At 30.3% G+C, this 6,333-nt stretch overlaps 1 long non-coding RNA gene across 1 annotated transcript; it reads right to left on the reverse strand.

Moving 5' to 3' along the window:
* Nucleotides 1–2,146: 2,146 nt before the first annotated feature.
* Nucleotides 2,147–5,094, reverse strand: LOC142642610 (uncharacterized). The gene is made up of 3 exons (XR_012845692.1): nucleotides 4,974–5,094; nucleotides 4,715–4,796; nucleotides 2,147–2,307 (listed from the first exon to the last, which is right to left on the reverse strand). It is a non-coding gene; the product is annotated as an uncharacterized LOC142642610 (long non-coding RNA).
* Nucleotides 5,095–6,333: the final 1,239 nt, after the last annotated feature.

Genomic DNA, 6,333 nt, shown 5'->3' on the forward strand with positions numbered 1-6,333 from the left:
AATTGTAATAAACAATTACCATATAAATTAAAATCCTTGACTACATAAAGATATTGACTCAAATACTAAAATGATATAGAGGTGGATTGGAATTAGGGAGATATTATAAGAGGAGCTTAGGTGATATATGGCCCAAGATTTTTAGAGTTTTCATTCTCTATTATTGTAACTGTTGAGTTTATTTAGACCCCTTAAAATACAATTAGATTCACCTAGTTAACAAACCAAGTTATTACTTAGTCCAAATTCCAGATCTAGGTTAACACAATCATATGATCATATCAATGTAAAGTGCGGAATATAAAAACACAAAGATATGATGACCTAGGAAAACCAAACCGGTAAAAAATGTGGGGAAGATTTAACCTAGCTATCCTCAAGGTAAACCTGAATCCACTATGAAAGAATCGAAGTTATACAATAGCGACTTAGACCACTAACATTCTATTGCTACCCACTAGTAGAAACTTACTGACACGACCACGTGCAAGCTCCGAGACCATAGACTCCTTCTTTCTTGGATTCTCCAGCAAGTACAAGCACTCCCGCTTGTATATCTTTAAACTCTTATGGTAGCAACTGAATGATCATCAAGTTCTTGAAACAATCTCCTTCTTGATAATCCTAAGCTTGTGTGAAGGCAAGCACCTCTTAGATCTCACAAGAGATTCACACAAACAACAATATGAGCAACAAAGACTCTAGAGAGATTTTGGGTACAAACCCTAGATACAAAAAGAGGCACACTTTTTTCTCTCTTAGAAGTCTTTAAAAACGTACTTAGGGTTTCCTTTATATAGTGGTAGTAGTAGATCTGAAACCCTAATCCTAAATGGGCTTGAATTGTGTTTGGGCCGACTTAAAATTCTGTAGAAAATTCTTGATGCACAATTCTCGATCAATCGAGTCTATTCTTCGATCAATCGAGCCGTGTAGAAATTAAACAGTAATTTTCTGCAACTACTCGATTCCAAACTTACATTAAACCAAACTTTGAGTAAGTCTAAACCTAGACTAAATGTTTTGATCATGGTTTGTCAACATAATACATATTGAAGTTCTAATACATTAGTCCCTAAGGTCTTAGAACCTAACAGTAACCCTTTGATCAATAGAGTAATCAAGGTATTATAGTCTATAGCCCTAAAACTTTTGAGAGAGAGAGAGAGAGAGAGATATAACTACACTAATATAACTATTGTTGGTGAAAACACAATAATAATGAAAATAACACAAAAAGAAACCGAATAATACTTCTGAATATTATTAATTTGAAGAAAAAAAATTATACAACACTATTGAACTGAGGCACAACACTCGCTCTCTTTAAAGAGATTCAAGCTCATGGGCTAGAACAACCTCTATACAAAGTGTTCAAGCTCAAAGCTCCGCCAAAAAGAATACCTTTCTTTTTAATGTATAAGAATGCTTGCAATTGCTGGATTTTTTGGTGTATAACTGAATGAGTTTACTACAAGAAATTTGGTCTTTAGCGACGGCATATAGTTGTCGCTAATGCTTTAAATATCGTCGATAATTATATTGGCGGCGAAAAATGTCGTCGCTAATTTTCGTTAAACAAAAGTGGTAACAAAAAAAGTTTTTTAATGACGATATTAATGTCGTCGCAAATACAGTACTATTAACGACGACAAAGTCGTCGCTAATAGTGACAATTGTCGTCATAAATAACTTGAGACCTCAAGACAAAATGTCGTCGCTACTAGCTCATTAGTAGTGACGAATGTTTTTGTCGTCGCTAGTAGATTATTATTAATAACGACATTTTTGTTGTCGCTAATATGTCATTACTAGCGAAGATGCTTGTTGTCGTCATAGATAATAATATATCAGTGACTACAAACATGTCATCACTAAAAATTGCATATTAGCGATGATATTGTTTGTCGTCACTAATGATATGATAAAATATTAACGATGACAATGTCATCGCTAATAACATTTTACATTTTTTTGTATTTTTCTATAAAATTTACATTTTGAATTTTACATGGGTACCCGATGGAAAATAATAAACCACAATCCCACACATCACAAATTTTCAATCACAAATACACATATAAGCATAATAACTGCTCAATCAATAACTATTAATAAGGAAAAAAAATACCCAAGTTGAATATCATATAACATAATTTAAGTTCCAATCTATTCTCTCAAATACTAATCAAATAATAACATATTCCTCATGAAGATATGTTGCCAAGCTAAAACTTGTTGTAATGAAATATATCTCCCCTCGACATCATCTATAAAACTGTAATCCAAGGCATGTGACTTTTTAACCTGAAACAAAGAGTATAAACCAATGTAAAGGTCAACTAAAATAGATGACAAAAATACTTACTATATAGTTTTAACATTCAAGTAAAATTTTAACATTTATATTTTTCAAAAATACCATAGATATGGATATAAGTTAGTAAACTTCTTGCTTTATAGATGCTTATAAGTTAGTAAGTAGCGAATTATGTATTAATTATTATAAAAAAGTAGATAGTGTAGCATGAAATGAAAACAGTGGGACAAAACAGTGGGACAAGACTAGCACAAAATCTAAACCTTTACTTATTTTATTATCTCCATGCATATAACTCAAGCATAATTATACAATCATTAACATTTTCATCACTTGCACTTCACTAATTAAGTTGGAAGGCTCACATAAATATTTTGGGAGTTATAAATTCATGGATAGGTGAATCAAGACGAATTGATGAACACAGAAAGAGAATTGAAAATTTAGATGAAACATAAATAAGTTTTTCTATGAAAAAAATTGTAAAATTGTCTTTTCCAAAACTTTTTTTTGTTGATAAATTGTCTTTTCCAAACCTACATTGTAAACTTGATTGGTGAATTCAATGAATTATATAATTAGCATCACCTGTTTTCGTTCAATTTCAATTATCTATGTTGAATTCATTCACAATAAGAACTTAATTAAGTGTTATTTTTTTTGTAAGACAAAGGTAGAAATAAGCTGTAGAGTACAAAATTCCTTAAAAGATAGAAGACAAAGAAATGAGATGTTTGTGTTTCCACGGTTACCCTGACAAAACAACTTTGCAACTACATAAAGAAACTATATAGCTAAGGACCAGAAAATACAATCCAACTCAAAAAGTTAGGACTAACCATCACTACAAATCAGATATTCAAATAATAATTTGATAAGTCAATCATTCAAAATAGTATTGTAATATCATCCATTTTTCAGTCCAGCCCCATGAGCCCTGTTTCAACTTCTTGAGTTTGGATGAGACATGATGTGGATACTTATTTTCTGAAGTGCACGAAGTATCATGTTTACTGCATGGTAAGACATACATGAAAGACAATTTTAAAATTTTAAGAATTCATACAAAGAGGGAAAAGAATCATGAAGTTAAAAATAAAAAAATAAAAAGAAAAGAAAAAAGAAGAAGAGATAATGTAAATTAATTCACCCCGTTATTATTTTTGTCTTATGTTTTAATATTTTTCTCCATATGTGACATTTATTAATCAATACTCAAATAAGTAATAACAACACATAAGAAGAAAACATGTAGCTGTGATGATCTAAATTCTAGAATGTAGCCTAGCTAGCCAAGGTATTGATATTATAAAAAAAATCTTTGTGTTGTTCATCTAAAAATAAAACATACATATTTGTAGGAACATAAAATGGTTTTTATTTTATAACTTAGTTATTTCTTCTCAATAAAATAAAATAAAAAATCTAATTTTTTTTTTCTACTCCCCCCAAAACAGAAAGACAATAACCTATCTAGGAGAAACTTTCGTTTTACTAGTAACAAAAAGAAAATAGGAATATTAAAAGTCTCAGATCCAAAAAAAATCAATCTAACAAAAAAAAGGTATGTGACCACATTCTTAGTAAATAAAAAAAAAAAAATTTAAAAAGAGCATCCATATAGAATCTAGTGCTACTGCTATACAAACAAAAGTACTTTCTTAGAGGGTTTGACAACAATAACCTTACAAACTAAGATTAAATAATCATTTAAAAAAAAAAACTAAACTAAGATTAAATAAATTAATTAGACAAGCAAGGCCACCATTGCCAAATCTTAATGCCAGTGGCTGAGTCAGGAATTTATCTTTGAGAAGGCCAAACAAAAAATAATTTTTTTCTTTATATATATCAATTATATTCCTATTTTGTATTATAGTTTCAAATGGTAATGTAAATGTAATTCAATATATAAGTTAAATATTTTATAATTCAATGTGTGCTAAAAATATGTATTTATTAAATTAAACAATCAAGAGAAGACAAATTTGAGAAAAAGAATGAGTCAATAGTTTTTAATCTGCCTATTGACCTAAATTTTCAAAATAAATTAGACAAACAATCACTCAAATTTCAATAAGAATTTAATAAGAAACAATCAATTTGCAATACAAAAAGGAAAATATTGGAGCTATATAAAATGACACAATTTTGTGTTATAACTTACCTCGTGGTGAGTTGTGATTGGTGAAAGAGTGTCTATGGCTCATATGGGAATACACCTTCAACAAACACAACTCACCACGTGATAAGTTATGGCATAAAATTGTGTAATATTTAATAGTCCTAGCACAACTCATACAAAAATCTAAATATAGTACTAGAATATTTTAATAACAAATAAATATATGAGAAGAAAAGTCAAATAAAGTAAAAGATGAGAAGAAAACGTACCTGGAAACTTTACACCAGTAGACTTGCTTTGCTTTTAACCATACCCTTGTGGAGCATTGGAGCCTTGGAGGTAATAATATATCTATTTGGACGGTTGGATCAAATAACGCAAGAAGTAAAGAAAAGAAAAACACAAGGACAAAGGTGTCAGGTACGGCTCAAGCTTTTTTAGATGATTTTTGTTTTTATTTTCTCATTTTAACTTTATGAAAGAATAAACAAAATATAAAGAGAGCAATTGAGAGAGAAAAAAAAATACCTGGCCAGTGGCAGAGGAGGGATGATCAGTGGCAAACTTGCAGTGGGCTGGCAATGGGTCTGTAACTCTGTATAGTGAATAGGTTCAACCGTTCAGCAAGAGAGAAAGCGTGTTAGTGATAGGTACGAGATTGAGAAAAAAATGGGATCATGAGATTTCAATTTAATTTATAGACTACCGTAATTGCAATATTGGAGCGGGAAACTCTCACTCCAATACTGAAAAGAGACTACTCTTTTTTAAAAAAATGAAAAGGGACTTTTTTTTTTTTTTTTTTAATGATCAATTTTTTATATTAAAAAAATATTACGTCTATAATATTTTTACAATAAATCATAAGTGGTTAGTTGTTATTGGTTCAAATTTGAATCTAACACTAAGATTACTTTTTTGCTCTAACAATAACAACCAATAACAACTTGGCACTAAGGATTTGTTGTAAAAATGTTGTAAAAATATTGTGGACATATCATTTCTCTAAAAAAAATGTTAGTTTTCTTTTATCACTTAAAGATAGGTATGTGGTTCGGGTTGAGGATTTTTTTCAATCTGACCCATTATGGTTGGATTAAAAAAAAAAAATGCAACCTAACTCAATCCATTGCAGGGGTCCAACCCCACCCACCTGGATCAAGTTGGACAATTTTTTTTTTTGTTGTTATTTTTAGCATTAACCACTGGAATGGCCAAAATATCCCTAAACCTAAAAATTTACTTAAATAACTCCAAAATCTTTAAAAGGATCAAAATATCCCCAAAACCTTTGAAATGAGTAAAAATACCATAAAACCTCTAAAATAGCAAAAAAATACCTTGAAACCTCTAAATGATCAAAATACACCCGGAAACCATTCGAATGACCATAACACCCTCAAAACTTATAAAATAACAAAAATACCCAGAAACCTCTAAAATGACCAAAAATATAGGTATTGGTGTTGGTGAAATTTGAGACTAATTAGATGGTTAGATTGAGAAAACATAGCTATAAAAATACACAACACATGTCCATCACGCGCCACACTTAGATTTGAAATCTAACTGTTGGATTTGAAGAGTGTAATGAAAAGTTAATTGTGGTAAATTATGGTCACAATCAAACGGTTGGATTTAGAAAAAGGCGCGGTCAAAGTTTACTTAAAGTTGATCAAACCTGGTCAAACTTAATAGATAGTCCCAAGACAACTAGACTTAGTGAAATTCATATTCAAACCATGATAATTGGTATTGAAGAGTATGTTGACGTATTGGTGTTGGTGAAATTTGAGACCAATTAGATGGTCAAATTGAGAGAACATAGCCATACAAGTATACAACACATGTCCATCACGCGCCATACTTAGATTTGAAATCTCACCGT

This window comes from Castanea sativa, chromosome 7, assembly GCF_040712315.1.
Source record: "Castanea sativa cultivar Marrone di Chiusa Pesio chromosome 7, ASM4071231v1".
Classification (NCBI taxonomy): Eukaryota; Viridiplantae; Streptophyta; class Magnoliopsida; order Fagales; family Fagaceae; genus Castanea; species Castanea sativa.